Source organism: Artemia sp. Qi Xiang Cuo, chromosome 4, assembly GCF_049724085.1.
Source record: "Artemia sp. Qi Xiang Cuo chromosome 4, ASM4972408v1, whole genome shotgun sequence".
Taxonomy (NCBI): domain Eukaryota; kingdom Metazoa; phylum Arthropoda; class Branchiopoda; order Anostraca; family Artemiidae; genus Artemia; species Artemia sp. Qi Xiang Cuo.
Window position 1 is genome coordinate 75,358,491 of NC_142797.1, and position 18,249 is coordinate 75,376,739.

Here is an 18,249-nt window from a genome sequence, read left to right on the forward strand (position 1 = left end):
TACTCAACAAAAATATATTTCCTTTTCACTTAGTTAGTTTAGAATGCAGGTCTTATATTAGTGAGTGCTAGATAGAAACACAGTTTACGAGTTATCTTGCAGAAATCAACCAGGCGTTTTCATGCGCGGAAATGTGTGCAGTCAGATCGAGACATGTTCGCAAAAGACGGAAGTCACCGACTGGTCTAAAGATTCAAGTCTTGTTGCAGCTTGCGATTCAGCTAAATTTTGGCTCCAAATCTGCAACGAATCCGATAAATCGCGATCCGGTATAGTAAACGAATCTCGTTTGAGGACAAAAAGGAATTTCACAACGTCTCTTAAAAACCACAGAATAATCTAGATTCAAAAAAATGTCGATAAGATAGCTAGTGATCCTTCACTTTTGTGGAAATGTTTTAAACGCAGTGATCGGACTTTTGTCAGTGGTATTCCAGAAAAGAGCTGGATTGACGATTATAAAATCAGTTTTCATCGCATGACCTTGTTGCGGAACCAGTCTGAAGTAATAGCCCATCACCCATCGCCCTTGCCATCGCCCTATGTTCAGTGTTCGCCGAAAACATCCCTCGCCGATCGCCCAATCTTTCAAATTGATTACTGTGTTGCCAAATTTTGTCTCCTTTAACCTAAAGGACTATTAAAAATACTTTAATACAATTGACTCACAGCAGAGAAGATTCTAAGGGGTCAGACACTACTTTTTGGGACTAAACCTTATCTGCTTGTTTAGTAGCTCATTTTAAAGCCCATTTTTCGCTGATTCATAATATATACGTCTTACCGCGTTTAAAATTCTTGAATTCAATTTAGTTCCCAAATAAAGTTTTTTTTAAGAAATTCAAAATCCTTGTTTTACAAAAAAGCGGGCGATGGCCTTGCTTTGGCTTATTATGTCCTATACAGTGTTTTTATGAAGTGAAAAACAATTTACCATAACATTACCATAAAATTTAGTATTCCTTCATTGTTACAACTCTTTGTGACTTTTTTATTTAACCAGGGCGATTTTCTTATCGCCCTAGTCTTAAAATTCCAGCCATGAAGTCAAAGAATGAGAAAAAGGTTCCTATTCTTCTCAAAACGTGCATTGCTATCATCAGACGGATGAGACGTCTCAAATGAGCTGTCACTCGCCACAAATCGGAGCACAATCACAATTGGCTCGAAGCAGAGGAGAATCTAAGGGGTCAGACACTTCTTTTTGGGACTAAACCGTATCTGCTTGACTAGTAACTCATTTTAAAGCCCATTTTTCTCTGATTCATTATATATACGTCTTACAGCGTATAAGAGTCTTGAATTCAGTTTGGTTCCCAAATAAATTTTTTTAAGAAGTTCAAAATCCTTGTTTTACAAAAAAGTGGGTGATGGCCTTTCTTTGGCTTGCTCTGGCATTATGCCCTATACAGTGTTTTTTATGAAGTGAGAAACAATTTACCATAACATTCAATATTTCCTTCATTGCTACAACTCTTTGTGACTTTTTCATTTAACCAGGGCGATTTTCTTATCGTCCTAGTCTTAAAATTCCAGCCATAAGGTCAAAGAATGAGGAAAATGTTCCTATTCTTCTCAAAACGTGGAGTGATATCATCAGACAGGTGATACATTTCAAATGAGCTGTCACTCGCCACAAGTCGGAGCACAACCACAATTAGCTCATGATTATGGGACTTCTCAACAATGCTCAATTAAAAGTTTGACTGGTTATGCTCTATATACCCTTTTAATTTAGCAAAGAATTATAGATAAGTCTTAAATAAAAATCATTTTTTGAAGTGAAAGTTTGGAACAAAATTAAACCTTAAAATGGTGAGGATGGGGTCTACCCCCTTCCCAACTCTCGCTCTTTACGCTAAAGTCTTCAAGATTTATAAAATTACTTCGCATTCAAAATCAACGACCCTTTCTCCATGTTGAAATAACCATCATTTTTCGAGAGAGTCGTTGCGTAGATATGACTCTAGCCCTTTTCTCTTAGACGCATACAAAAAAAAAGTAAGATCGCATCAAAAAACACATACAAAATTTGTTTATATCCATTTTTGTTAAGTTTTTACGAGTCAGACAAACATTTGGGGGAGGGGGGGGTCAAACCACCCTGATCCTCCCCTCTCTGGGTACGGCCTTGATATCCAGAAAAGAAGACCAACAACCCAAATAAATAATTGCCCCGTAAATGTATCATATAATTCAATTAGTTCTCCATTGTTAAATGCCTTTCTGATTTTCTAATTTAACGATTTATTTTTTCTTATATTCCCTAGTTCACTGTGGAGCAAATACAATTTGTTCTTAAAGGAATCGTTTATTATGAAAAAAATCTAGAAAAATGAAAAAACTTCGTAATTATTTATTCACAAAACATAAATGGCTTAAGTTCAATTATCAGCCTTCATGAAGCTTGCACATTAGCAAAGCATTCGTCTTCGTTTGTTTCTTCAACTTTGGCTATAACAAAAACAGGAGTTTTGGTTGCAGCGCTAGCTACAACAAAGTAAAAAGTCAACCACAGCCCAAAGTAACCAAAAGTTAATAAACGCATTTTTAAAAAAAAAAAAAAACTTAGTGAAAAAAAATTGCTATGTAACATTGATTCAAGATCGAATGAGTACCCTCCAAAATTTCTGATGACCTTGAGGTGGAGACGGGGATAAGGAAGGGGTAGTTTTCTTCCTATACGATTAATTTCACATTATCTAAGGCCTATTATTTATCACTTCATAAAAACACTGTATAGGTCATAACAAGCCAAAGCAAGGCAAAGTAAGGCCATCACCTGCTTTTTTGTAAGACAAGGATTTTGAATTTCTTAAAAAAAATTTATTTGGGAAATAAATTGAATTCAAGACTTTTAGACGTAGTAAGACGTATATATTATGAATCAGAGAAAAATGTGCTTTAAAATGAGCTACTAGTCAAGCAGATAAGGTTTAGTCCCAAAAAGTAGTGTCTGACCCCTTAGAATCTCCTCTGCTGTGAGTCAATTGTGATAGTGCTCCGATTTGTGGCAAGTGACAGCTTATTTGAAACGTCTCATCCGTCTGATGATAGCACTACACGTTTTGAGAAGAATGGGAACCTTTTTCTCATTGTTTGACCTTGGGGCTGGAATTTTAAGACTAGGGCGATAAGAAAATCGCCCTGGTTAAATGAAAAAGTCACAAAGAGTTGTAGCAATGAAGAAAATATTGAATGTTATGGTAAATCTAAGGCCTATTGTTTTCACTTCATAAAAATGCTGTATAGGACATAACAAGCCAAAGCAAGGCAAAGCAACGCCATCACCCGCTTTTTTGTAAGGCAAGGATTTTGAATTTCACAAAAAAAAACTTTATTTGGGAACTAAATTGAATTCAAGACTTTTAAACGCAGTAAGACGTATAGACGTATGATGAATCAGTGAAAAATTGGCTTTAAAATGAGCTACTAGTCAAGCAGATAAGGTTTAGTTCCAAAAAGTAGTGTCGGATCCCTTAGAATCTCCTCTGCTGTGAGTCAATTGTGATTGTGCTCCGATTTGTGGCGAGTGACAGTTCATTTGAAACATCTCATCTGTTTGATGATAGCACTCTACGTTTTGAGAAGAATAGGAACCTTTTTCTCATTCTTTGACCTTATGGCTGGAATTTTAAGACTAGGGCGATAAGAAAATCGCCCTGGTTAAATGAAAAAGTCACAAAGAGTTGTAGCAATGAAGGAAATGTTGAATGTTATGGTAAATTGTTTTTCGTTTCATAAAAACACTGTACAGGACATAATAAACCAAAGCAAGGCAAAGCAACGCCATCGCCCGCTTTTTTGTAAGACAAGGATTTTGAACTTCTTAAAAAAAACTTTATTTGGGAACTAAACTGAATTCAAGACTTTTAAACGCGGTAAGACGTATATATTATAAATGAGAGAAAAATGGCCTTTAAAATGAGCTACTAGTCAAGCAGATAAGGTTTAGTCCCAAAAAGTGGTATCTGACCCCTTAGAATCTCCTCTGCTGTGAGTCAATTGTAATTGTGCTCCGATTTGTGGCGAGTGACATCTCATTTGAAACGTCTCATCCGTCTGATGATAGCACTACACGTTTTGAGAAGAATAGGAACCTTTTTCTCATTCTTTGACCTTATGGCTGGAATTTTAAGACTAGGGCGATAAGAAAATCGCCCTGGTTAAATAAAAAAGTCGCAAAGAGTCGTAGTAATGAAGGAAATACTAAATGTTATGGTAATGTTAGGGTAAATTGTTTTTCACTTCATAAAAACACTCTATAGGGCATAATAAGCCAAAGCAAGGCCATCGCCCGCTTTTTTGTAAGACAAGGATTTTGAATTTCTTAAAAAAAATTATTTGGGAACTAAACTGAATTCAAGAATTTTAAACGCGGTAGGACGTATTTATTATGAATCAGCAAAAATTGGGCTTTGAAATGAGCTATTAGTCAAGCAGATAAGGTTTAGTCCCAAAAAGTAGTGTCTGACTCCTTATAATCGACTCTGCTGTGAGTCAATTGTTTTAAAGTATTTTTAATAGTCCTTTAGGTTAAAGGAGACAAAATTTGGCAACATTGTAATCAATTTGAAAGATTGGGCGGTCGGCGAGGGATGTTTTCTTCAAAATTTGGCAACACTGAACATTGGGCGATGGCAAGGGCGATGGGCGATTGGCTATTACTTCAGGCTGGTGTTGCGGAAAGTAAATATGAAAAGGAGCTTGACCGTTTGCTAGCTCATTCTATGCGCTCTGATTTTATAGTGAAACCGTCTAATATTGAGTTTACTCTAGAAAAATTAAGGAAAAATTATTTGCCGGTCTTGATTTAATATCTGCTAAACATTTCGAACATTATAATAATCTTTTGTCGCAGCATCTTTTGTTACTTTTCCGAATGTCCATTTCTTTTGGTATTCTGCCTCACCAGTTTTGTATTGGCCAGATTACACCTATACCCAAAAACAGTGAAAAAAGATCTCGATGATTGTTGATAGTATCGGCCTATAACCGTTTCTTCCATATCTTTTAAAATATTAGAATCTATTATTCTTAGAGATATTTCCCAAAAGTGTTCTCTGCCTGCGCAACAGTTTAGTTTTCAGAAAGGGCTTTGTCGTGAGCATGCTTTTTTCTCTTTTTAACGTTGTAGAGGTTTAAGGTTCTCTTTTTAAGGTTCCGGGGATTTTCTTGTTCTTTGCGCCAAACGGGTAGACTTTTCAGTTATAAAGTGTCTTCGATACATGTATAAACATCTTCGTGCCAAAATGAAGTGCGGCTCCGAGCCTTTTAATCTACTAAAGGGCGTTAAACAAGGATGTCTTACTTCCACCGCACTTTTTAATAACTCATTCATTCCAGCCCAAAGTTCTATTCAATCCACCTGTATTTACGGGGGTTTAGACGGGTCTTTACTTGCGTATGCTGATGGTTTCCTGAATCTGAGTCACACTTTCTCTGGTTGTGAGAGCACTTTCTTGAAGTTAGAACTAGAATATCAGCAGATTGCTTTGAGTTTTCATGTAGATGAAACTGAAGCTGTCGGTTTCAACCTCAAAGGATGCTCTGATAAATCCCTCTGACTTAGTGAAACTTGTATCTCCCTCTCTAAAATCCTTATTTACCTGGGAATGCGCATTGGATGTTCAATTAAAGAAATTATTCAGCTTGCCATTCAATATCTTGAAAAAAGAACAAGAATCACTCATGCGTAACTTGTCTCTAATGTTACACATCTTGGTCTTTTTCATCTTTCTAAACTTTGCAATAATCTAACTATGTCTCATCTTATTGCCCTGTCTCCTATTTGGCAACTATGTTTTTCTTAATAAAAAACTTGTTCGCCAGATTTATTTTGAATTTGCTAAATTTGTTTTTCATATGCCCCCTTGGGCTAGAAACTCTTTTTTGTCCCAAAAATTTAAACTCATTTTTCCATCTATAATTATTGATAAAAGAGTGAAAATTTTTAAATCTTCTGCCATTAAACTTAATCACGATTGATCGTCTCTGTTCTTATGATCTTATTAGATTATAATTCTTATGTCTTATGATTTATGTCTTATGTGTTTTGTGTTATGATTGTGTTGTGTTATGGATACTATAACGGTGTTCTTATAATTGTAAAAATTACTTATTTTTTTCGGTCTACAAATTTTCTCTTATTTTTCTTTTTTCGCCATATGTTGTATTCTGTCATTTAAGGGATCTGCGACCTTTTTTGTTTTGACATGTTATAAATAAACTGAGTTAAATTGAATTTTAAATTCAGAAAAACGAAAAAAAAGGAAAAACAAAATCATTCTACCACCACTGATTAAAAGTCGACACTAAAACATACAAGCATAAATTAATTTTATTTTAGGTGAAGCTTGGCGGGATAAATATGGAAAAAAAAATACAACAACACGCAATAGTGGGATATAGGCAGATTCGTTTATTGGTATATAAATTTGGTAAAGGGTTAGAGCATCCACTAAACTAGCTTGTGTGTTGATGAAAATTGTGCCAAAATGTTTACAATGTCAATGATCCATATGTCAAAGATAAGGAATTTGGTCACAAGCATATACTTTTTTCGTTTATTTGTTAAAAGAAACAGTTTTTTTCTCAACTGAAAGCAAGATGCAATAATAAACTGCTTAACGCACAGACAGAAATTATAAAGTATATAAGGAGAACTGCCCCTCCTCAACTCCTTGCTCTTTACTATAAAGTGTCCAAGCCCCGACAAGAAATCTATTTCGCAGCATTTTTATCTCTTCTTCATTTTAACAATTTCTCCTTGCTCTTAATCCCCGATTTCTGTTGTTCTATCTTTTCGCTTTGCCTGAATTTTTTAGTCTGTAAAATCTTGTATCGAAGTTCAAATACTAGCTCTTAGATGCTTTTTTAGGGTCAATTTAGTGTTGAAGGGTTCACTTTCCAGTAGCTCTTTTTCAGTAGCGCGATTTTTCTTGGTTGGCAATAGCTTCTATATCAATTATAAGAGCAGTGTAATAAGAAAGATAATAAATTTGTTCTATGCCCTTTTAAAATTCGTTGATAGGTTTTGTGTCACATATATTTGGTCTATTCAATTTAATTCTTTACTTTCCATTCGGTAAACCCAGATACTTTCCCGAAATGGACCGACACGTCTTTTTAATTCCAAGCACTTATCACTGCCTTTAAATCTTCACCAATTCTTCGCTTTGTTAATTTGTATATCCTTCCTAATGCAGCAGCTTCTAAAACTACACAATTAAAGTCACCCACCCCTACTAAATTTTCTGCACAGAGGAACCTTGGTAATTTTTTGTCAAGTATCCCTTTCCTTTTGTGTGAAGTTTTCTGTTACCAATGGTAGGTGGATGTTTACTAATAGCATTGACCTGGAGCTTAAGCTATAAATCCTTCCATCATCCTCAAAACGCACACTCCCTTGATCTCTTTGTAGGCTTTCTTTTATAAGAAAACAAACGTCTGGTTCAAGCCTTCCGTAACAAGGAGTTCTAATAATAATGTTTATCCTGTCAGAGCTTTGAACTTTTTTTATTCAACTTTCTATAAAGACGCTACATCTATGCTATGTTTTGCCGTAAAATCTGAGACAAAAGCCTGCCTTTATTCTTTTTAGCCTACTTGTGCGTACAGTGTTGCTATTCACATCAAATTACTTCGAGAAACCTTCGTTTTCCTTTTCACCTTTGGCTTTCTTTTTTTCGTCTGTTCCCTCTCCTTTCCGTTACTGTTGCCAACCGTTTTTTGTTGCTTCGATTGATTTCTCCTGATGTTACTCAGGGGTTCTCTTTGGTGACAGCACATCCTGGTTAGCAGTTCCTTCTTTTGTCCTATCATTTTGAGGTTTAGTTAGTGGTCTATTGTCCGTTTCGGTTTTCTATATATCTTTTTGCTTGTTTATGGGTATTTTTTATTTTGTTCCTCCTTGCTTGCTTTAACGCTTTGGCCACTCACTTTGTCAGATCAACTGTTTTTTCCACCCGCTTTCCTTCCTGCTATTTCTTGTTACACTTTGCAGCATCTTGTTTACAGCCACTGATGGCGAGAGTGCCTTAATGCTCTCAACTGCCGTACTAATTGTTGACGGTGGCTCCGGCATAACACTAGGTTGCATTCCCCACAAGGATTCTAGATTCTCAGAGTTGGGGCCTAACACATTGTTTCATCTGATATTTTACTCCACTGCTTCGTGATCTTAATTATGGCCAGTAAAACATTATTTCGGCTGTTCAGGGTAGAAGTCGTTGATTTTCTCCTCTCTCCCAAGCACCTTGATGGATAGCATGATAGCAGTTTATGGATATATTAGAGCCTTAGCTTTAAGAAATTATTCCATGTAGCAGTTGAATAGCGTTTTTCAAGGGTACAAATTACTTTTCTGAAAAATTTCATTCGAACTTTCTCTTCTTCTACTTTAAAATTTAAATTAATTTGAGTAATTCTCTATTGACGATAATGCGAAGGCCACATTCGATTTTTTTTTTGTTCTTTTTTTTGCGTTACCTTTGTGTGTTAAAGTGGAAAAATAGGATGGTAAAAAAAATGTTGTACCTAGTCTTTTTACTCTATTTATAACATTTCTTTGCTTTTGGAGCCAAATGCATGTTATCGGTTCTAAAACTGATCTTGTAAACTTCCATCACTCCAATTTACAAAAACAAAATTAAAATTTTGCTCTTCACTTTGATTGGTCAATCACCAATTGTTTTATTTCAAAATTGAATGCTCAGCTCGAGCAATTACGGAAGACCTACATAATTGGCGCTGTAGTCTTACAAAAGTTTTATTCTATAAAATTATTTTATTCTAAAAAAAGTTTTATTCTATAAGACTTTTTTTATTCTATAAAAAGTTTTGGGCATAAGATTCGGTATTTAACTACGGATTGGCCTCTACAGACCAGCAGTATTCTCGTCTCTGTGTCTCATTGCATTACCGCAAAGAAAGGCTTATCTCTATACAGTTTAATATTTTAGATAGGCTTTTATTATGTAGATACACCTAGATAGCTTTTTTCTTCAACTGATTCTAATGAATTTATGGGAATATGTTACAAAATAGATTGTCTTTTATATAGTTAATTTCTGTGGTTGTTTCTGTGCCTTCTCCCTTTTTACACAGGTCAGATTGTGGTTACAAGAGATTCCCTGCATTTCCCTTCAAAACCCCTAGCCTCCACCCCACTGTGTAACTAAAGGAGTGGTGTTATCCCTGGTTGATTGGGTAATACGAATACGAATATGTTCCGAAGCTTGCATAGTCCAGGAACATGACAACATTCTTTTTTATAACGGATATTCTATAAAGTTACTAGAATCAGTTATATAAAAGCGTTAAAAGGGAAGATTCCCTCAAAGGATACTCGTACAACAAAACTTCCATTTAAAAGCGTCCCATTGGTAAGCGAAAAGAAAAGTCTTATGGTTTTGTCGTATTTTCTAAAACTAAGCAACTAACTGAAATATTAAAAAAAATACAACCTGAACACTACATTCAAGAGCTGAAATAAAATCAATATTTTTTTTCAAGTGTGGTTTGATAAGACAAGCACCATTCTGAGTTGTGGTGTTTATAGGATCCCCTGATGTTGTGATTGTTACTATATTGCCAATACCCACCAGCATTTTAGAGTGCCCAACACGTGTACGACAACCCACACCACTTCATTTTGTTCGAAAACATCTCCATTATTACTTCTGTTAAATGTCCCTTATAATCTTTCATAGATGCAGTCAAAAATAAGAAATATATGCACCAAAAATTACTGTTAGATAGACATTTTTGCACTGAAAAAGGCTTAGCGTCAGTTTTGGCCAAAATATTCCTATTATTGTCATTTTCACTGGCTGAATATATCCTTGTTTTTCTTCTTCTCGAGGTTTTTCTCTTTACCACGAGTTTTCTCTAATATTACCTCAACTAAGCCAGTATTATTTCGAAAATTATTTACGACAAGCTTACGGAAGCATGAAGCATTGTGATCGAGAATACACTTAATTGTTTATTTTTTTAATAGTAGGCCTTATTAGCCAGCAATAATTTTTACAGGTGCGTGGGATAAAATTCTCCTAAAGCTAGGTCTCACTTATCAGAGACCTTTACAAAATTAGAATATATAAAATATATAATTCCAGATATTACTCCTACTACTACTGCTAACAAATCACCACATTACCAAGCAACAAGAGAGCTAGGCACGCTCCTCTCCCACCCATTCTATTTAGAGCCATTTCCTTTAAATCTTTCTTTATGAGATCCTCTTATCCCAACCATGGACGACCTGTTTTTGTTTAGCCTTAGGTGGTTGGCCAAAAAGGACAATCTTAGGCATTCCGTCATTCTTCATCCACAGAACATGCCCTAGCCATTTCAACCTTTCTCTTATTATAGTCCTAGAAAGCGGGATTGAACCATACTGTTCATAAAACCTACCGTTTGAAATACAGTCAGTCAGCCAGTAACCAGAACAATCCACAGGTAGTTTCTATGGAAAATATATATCAAATCTTCATCCACTTTTTGGAGCGCTCATGCTTCAGAATCCTATTTAACCACAGCCATCATTGTAGCTTCCAATATTGTATTCTTCGTTTTGGACTTATTTTTTTATTCTTCCAAACTTTTTACAACTGTGGAAAAAAACCTGAGCCTTAGCTAATCTACTTTCAACATCTTCACTGCTCCCACCATCTTTACTAATAATACTGCCAAAGTATGTGAAGTTATCCACCTGATCAATCTTTTCGTTACCCAATGCCACCTTTTCATATTCACTTATTTCTAGACTTAGCGACATAGTATTCTTAAAATAAATTTTAAACCCATTCCATCACCCTGAACTCGCAAAACCCCTAAAAGTTCATTCATTTTGCCCTTATTTTCATCTAGGATGTTTAATTAAGTCCAGAAAATTGTTTCCTCCCTATTTGATTCCTTGTTCTCCCATTGTTTTTCCTGTACTTCCCAAGACAAGGTCCATCACAATGATCCATATAAATGGGGATAAAACACAACCCTGTTCAACTCCGAATTTAATACGAAAATAGCGGCTCACCTCATTTCTTACCTTAACCTCTGCAGTGTTATTCTCATACATACAAATAATTACTTTGATGTATTAAATATTCACTAATCACTTTAATTCCCCCTACGTTTTCCTTAAAATCTGTCCAGGCCTACTGATTCAGATTCTTTCTTCTAAAGTTCTTACACTAGAGGAAACCCATTTTTTGCCTAAGGACCCATGGTTTTCTTTGCCTCAAACATTGAATTTCAGAGATATAGACTCCGTTGTGGAGTAAGGTACATTTGGATCTAGATGTAATGAGGAAAACCCAAATAATTCGAGAAGAGGTGGTGTAAAGTCTTCTTAATCTATTTTGGGATACACCAGGGAACCAGGTACCGAGAAACCAGGGCGGTGGTATCAATATAAGTAATGGGGGGGGGCTAGGTGTTGGTATTAATTTAGGCATTACTGCTGTTCCTTTTGTGTGTTTTGAAGGCAGCTATCTGATTTTATGAAATAATTTTCAAGTTTTTTCAATTGAAATTAAGGAGCAACATTAATACTTAAAATGAACAGAAATAATTACGCTAATAAGGGATGAAAACCTCACTCTTCAAACTAAAGTTTGTTTCTACTTAAAAAAAAAGCTTCTAATTGTTCTAATTAAATGACCCTTGCTTTTTAGGGGTCATTCTTAAGGAACTGGGACAAAATTCAAACTTCTTAGTAAAGAGTAGGATGCTGAGGAGGAAGAAACACCCTAATAGTCGTAATAATTTCTTTTCGTTTTAAGTTTTGATGTTGCTCCTTATTGTCAGTAAAAACAACTTATTTTTTAGATCGTTTCAGATAGTTTTTCAAATAGGACCAGAAAGTCTGGATACACCTCCACAGAAAAATTTCTCTTCCCCACGAGAATATACTCTAGAAAATTTAGTCTTTGGGAAAATTTACCCCAGACAATTATCCTGAACAAGGTGTGTGTTTAACTGAACCCCCATGCAACTGAACCCCAAGCATCTGAAGCCCTGTAGCTGAACAACCGTGCAACTGAACTTCTATGCAACTAATCCCCCTTAACCTAAGCCGCGCGCAACTGAATCCCCATGCAACTGAACCCTCGTGTAACTGAACTCTTGTGAAACTGAGCCCCCGTGCAACTGAACTCCAAAACCCCATATAACTGAACCCCTGTGTAACTAAACTCACGTGCAACAGAACCCTTGTGTAGCTGAACCCCCATGCCATTGAACCCCCGAGCAACTGAGCGGTGGAGCTTGAATTTTCAGTATTCTACAAATATGAGGCAATATCATGGGGTAATGGGGTAAAACTAAACGTTAGAATCTTTACATTTTCAACCATGTTGGAATTGTTTGTTTGTAAAGTCATAATATAAATGCCTGTCAATATTATTTCTAAGAAAGCTCTGTTTTACAAAAGGAAAAAACATATCAGATGTCAATATCACAAAACATTAAAGAAGATTTATTTCTCCTATTTTTCAGACGAATCAGACGTTTACTGAGTGTTCAGTAATAAGTATCAGTGTTGAAAATCTTTGAGCTTTGTGAGTTTAGATGACGAATTTTTGTCAGATGTCTTTGAGGAGATATCTCAAAATGTTATCGGATGTAGATGGGGAAAAAAAGGACGTGGGGGCGGACGCCCTTTATTCACTTTTCACTCCTAAAAATGGCACTGGTACTTTTGACTTCCAATCAAATGAGCCCCCTCCAAAGTTGATACAAAAACCTTTTCCATTAAAACCTTACGTGTTAGCAATGAGCAACTGTCTTAACTTATAGCCCTTTCTCCAGGAGCAGCTGGCGGGGATTTTAACCCTAGAGATATGGTTATTTGATCTTTGGACTTCATTAAAAAAAAATAGCTATTTCCTAATTTCGATCAGGTGCATTTGGGGTAAAAATGGCAGTTACAAGGGAGAGACTGGTTGCCCTTTGAATACCTTTGATTCTTCAAAAGTGAACTAGAACTTTTAATTTCTAATCTAATAAGCCTCCTCCAAAGTTTACTTAATTATTTTGTTAACTTACTTTTTTTCAGTGGAGTTCAAATTGTGTTCTGGTCTTGACAAGACATGGGGGTTGTCAGCCTTCTCTTGTTAATTTATGTTTGTTTTTAGTTTGAATCAGCTATCTATTGTAATGTCTGTTCGTCTTGGGTTTCATTTATTTATTGATGGCCATTTGTGGTGTTTTACTATTGGTAGATAATTCAGTTTTATTTCTACTCAGTTTTGGTTTAATATAGTGTTTTACTTTTCTTTGAAAAACTGTAAAAAAAAGTTTTTAAATAAATTATAATAAATATTTAAGGCCTTATGGCTTTTTCGTATAGGTAATGCTATGGCGTTGTATCTGATACAATTACTTTTCATGTACTTAGGGCCTACTATGTTGTTTTTTTGTCAGTGTTTTTTGAGTAGTTAAGACTTAGACAGGGAGCCGGGAGTTTTGCATCGTTAGTAGATTCTAATTACCGCAGCTTGAACTTATCTATTTTTCCACCAATGGAAATTTTAATGGCAGGAATTTGGGGAAACCTAAGACAAAGTGATTGTAGTGCACCAGGTCCCTCCCACCCACTTTTTTACTGCCCTCCCTTCAAAGGTATCCGATAAGAATTCAACATAGCGACAAACTGCCACATTGCAAATTAAACAAGGGCATGTTTAATTCTTGGTTTCAAAAAAGGGTAAGAGTATTGAGGTGAAGCTCTTCTGAAATCGTTGAGTGTTTAGCTAAATCAAAACACACTATGATCATGTAGCTCGTAAAAAGGGCATTCTGGTAATATTTCAGAAATGGGTGAGGGCATTACGTTGAAACTTACAGGATAGGATAAGCGGTATGTTCAACAGATCAAAAGGTAATCAAATACGAGAACGATGATATATGACATACAAACAAATACAATTCGGTAAATACTCTTTTTAGATTTGTTGTTCCTCTTTACCTTCCTTTGAAGGTCCAGGTTAAAAAATAATCCAGGGATTGAATTCAAAATTTCAAGGGGTGTTTTTTAAAAGAAAGATGATATATGATCTACAAACAAATACAATTCGGTAACTGAAGGGATTGTGAATGTGTTTTGATAAGACAAAACTTTATCAAAAACAGTCCCATCCACTAGGCATACCAGAAAAAGTGAGCAAATTACGAGCCTCCTCCAATTGTATATTAAAAGTCTTATCAAAACCTCTTTTACCAGCAATGTTGACAATTTAATCACTGTTCAATTACTGATAACAAAGATCTCCAGAAGGTCAGGGCTCTGCTCGGATCCATTGTGTTATTTTATCGACAACAGGCTTGGTAAGCATGCCATTGCGATAAGGCTGTCATCGGACTGCTGCCGAAAATTTCTGGAAACAATTATCTCAAGATATAACAACAAGACCCGATGGTGACTTTAACTCTCTGTGAAATTTTATAGCTGCCGTGTAATACAGGGAACACTGAGAGGGGCCTGGCCGAGAATTCGTCGGAAACAAACCAGGAAATTATCGGAAAAATAAATTATTCGAATAGTACCAAAGGATTGTCGGAAAAAAAGTTCTCAGTGGCATAGCAATTGTTTATTTTGACCACCTGTTATAGAAAACCCATTATCTGTCAAAATGGTCGGGCTGTCATGGGATCCATTACGACATATCATCGACAACTGCCTAGCTATCATCTCAAATCACTGTGTGTTATCGAAATACTATCAAGAAATTTACCGAAAACGAAGATCTCAATGGCATATCATCTATATGAAACCTGTTGCTTAGAATGTATCTTTAAGAACATGATAATATCATTTACTTGTTGGTTCAGTTGACTAACGGGTTGTTCTCTTACCACAGGAAATCTCGGGTCTCACATTCAAATCCTACACCAGACAAAAATTTTATAAATTTAGTAGAAACTGCTTAGAGGCTAAAAGAATGGGTCGATAATGTTGCTGGAAAAGAAAGCATTTCACCATCTATAGCTGTAGTAAAAATATCGCTATCTACGTCTTCGTTTTGGTAGATGGTAGCACTGGGAAATTGCCGTAAACCTTCTTCATAATCTTAAATCACTATGGAAGAAAAGAGTTATGGCTATGGCCCCGTCCTAATGCATTATGGCATCAACTACTCTTTGTCACATTGACCCTCCCTCAAGATTGACGCCTTTGTCACATTGGGTCTCCTCTAATATTTAGCTCTAGATCCACCCCTGACATCTAGCCTACCTTACATCAGGGGCCGATCCAGGATTTTTTTTAAGGAAGGGCCGCAAAATGGGTTGATCCGATAAAAAAAACTTTTTAGGTGGGGCGCAAAATAGGTCAATCCGATAAACATGCGTTAGGAGCAAGTTTAATTAACACAAACTTGGGTTAGTTAAGTAAATTATACTACTTTAGACTACGCTAAGGGGGGAAGGCACCCCCTCGCCAGCCCCCTGGATCCACCACTGCCTTACATTAAAATTTAAATAAGAAAGTTTTCTAATTTTTTAAATAGTAGGCTTGAAAACTCCTTTTTAAAAGAACAAATTCTGCATTTCAGTAATTCATTTGGAAGGTTTCTAATTTTATTTTAATCTTATATCCGGCTTATTTTAAATAGCACAGCAACTTTAAAAGCTAACAACGAGGTTCTGCTTCACTGATTGTTATTTTTTTCGCTACATTACTATTTTGTTCGTTATATATGTCAGAATAAATTTAGAAAAGATCTAATTGACATTATATATTTTAATCACTGTATATAAATTTAGCCAACAGGGTCATACTCAGTAATATTTGTCTACTACAGTCTCGGCACGAATAAAAAGCTCCTCCCATTTCATCACCCATAAATGGACCAATGTATATTTATCAGTCACTGAATAAGGGTGCCAATTTGTATTGTTCATAATTGCGAAAGCAGAAAAAAAATGTGATATGACTTAACTGAATGGCCTATCCAGGATTTATAAAAGGGTGGTTTAAATTAAATTTTAACAAATACATAAATTTCTAGCGCTAACTTCAAATCAACACTGCAACGGAGAAATAGCTGGAATTTCATAAATAATGGGACAGGGATCCACGAAGTGGCGGGAGTATTTGAAATTTGCCACAAAACGTTATACCACAAAGGGGTAACACAGTAGTTTTAGCAGAGGTTATCTGTGATATATGTGGTTTTGGAAAATAATATTGTGCCATAGAGCGTCAAAACTTTTTATTCTTGGTAAGGAAAAACATTCTCTTGAATTTTTTTTCTTTTATATTCTTTTTTTGGGCCATAAAAATGTCCTTCGAAATTTGATGTGGGACCTTCGTTTCTCGTTTATTAACTGGTGGAATAGTCATATCAAATAAAATACCAAACTTTTGTTAAGAACTAGTTTTCCTGGAATCTTAGTGAGTTTTAAGAAAATTGAAGAACGTCAAAAGAATTGTATTTGTATTATATAGAAGAATATAATGTAATGCTTGTTGTTGCTATTGTTCTAATTATTCTGCTACGTACTTCCAAATTACACGAGACTTTTCTTCCGAAAACACTTTTTTATGACTCATTAAGTTAACCCTCACGATTCTATCCATTATCTTTCTAGTTTTAGGTTACATGCGAGTTTGGAATAAAAGTTGGAAAAGAGTATTTAAAATTATTTAATCATTCTAGTTACCAAGTTTATTGCCAGTTGCTAATCAAACTTTTTTTGTGCAGGGCATTTTTGGAGCCAAAGGGAGGGGGTATGGCCCCTCCCTAGATCCATCAATGGCCTTGCTTGCTTAGTATACTGTAGTTTAATTATCATGTGCATTTCTAGGATTTTCTTTTTTGGAGAAAGGGAGGGGGTTGTGTTTTTGTTTTTGGTTCCTTTGACTCTTTACATTCAGTTCCCGTTTTAGCTGTCATAGCATAATTAGCTTCGCTTTAAGAGGAAATTTCTAAGAAATCGCTTTCTAGGAAAACCATGGTTATCTCTACCTTTTGGAATATTAAAGCCATACCCATTATTTTCCTCTGCCACACGTGTGCCTACCGATGAAAAATCAAAAATCTAATGTCGCTTATGTTTATACTTGTTTACATTTTCTCCGGAGCAGTTCCATCTCCGTCTGGCTTTGTCTGATGGTTGAGATTAAATAAAAAAAACTAGGTCTTTTTTAACTGCAACTAAGGAGTGACATTAAAACTTAAAACGAACAGAAATTATTCAGTATATGAAAGGGGCTGTCCCCTCCTCAACGCCTCGCTCTTTACGCTAAAATTTTTTATTATTTAAAAAAATAAAGTTGTGAGACAGAGTCAAACTTTAGCTTAAAGAGCGAGGTGTAGAGGAGGGGACCGCCCCTTTCATATACGGAGTAATTTTTGTTCGTTTTAAGTTTTAATGTCGCTCCTTACTTTCAGTTAGAAAAACTTTTTTTTTTAGTTAATTTCTGAACTTTTTCGAATTAATGCAGCTTTGATTTTGCCTCACCATACATGAATAATTAAAAAGGAATTTGCATATTAATTTTACGTATAACGTATAATTTTTGGCTAAATGGCTTTCTCGAAATTTTGTTCTGACGTAACTTACAAATTAACTTACGTAACGAACTTCTATATTCGTATGTTTTTATTACGTATATTAGGGAGTTCGCCCCCTAGTCAATACCTCAATCTTTACTCTAAAGTTCGAAATTTATTCGAATCACAAACCCCTGAATCATAAAGGCCGGTTAATTGAAATAGATAGCTCTTTTGAAAGTACTAAAAAAAAAATTTGTGTAAAGAGCGAGGTATTCAATAGGAGGCGAGCCCCCTCATATACGTAATAATTTCTGTTCGTCTTAACTTTTAATGTTGCTCCTTACCTTCAGTTGAAAAAACGTATTTTTTTACTTAATTTCTGATCGTTTTTTTATATAATACTGGGAAATCCGGCGCCCCTTTCATAGAAATGTTCCTTCCTTCCCCCAAGAAAACATCCTCCATAGAAAAATCCTCCCCCGTAACCCCCTTCTCCAACTCCCCCCCCCCAGAAAAAAATTTCTCTTGAAAACGTCTGTATACTTCCGAATAACCACTACAATATGTAAACAATGGACAAAGTTCATAACTTGCAACCTGGGAACTGTGGGGCATTAAGTTATCCTCGAAGACATATTTATTAAATTTTAGACTATGCTGAACAAAATGGCTATCTCAAAATTTTGATTGTGTAGCTTTAGGAGAAAAATGAGTGGCCAAGTTGCCCTCCAATATTCTTGGT

General features: G+C 35.5%; 1 protein-coding gene across 1 annotated transcript in view; it reads left to right on the plus strand.

The window, feature by feature from the left end:
• Window positions 1-18,249, plus strand: part of LOC148953439 (uncharacterized) — a 135,051-nt gene that overhangs the window by 35,585 nt on the left and 81,217 nt on the right. The gene's annotated exons all lie outside the window — the stretch shown is intronic.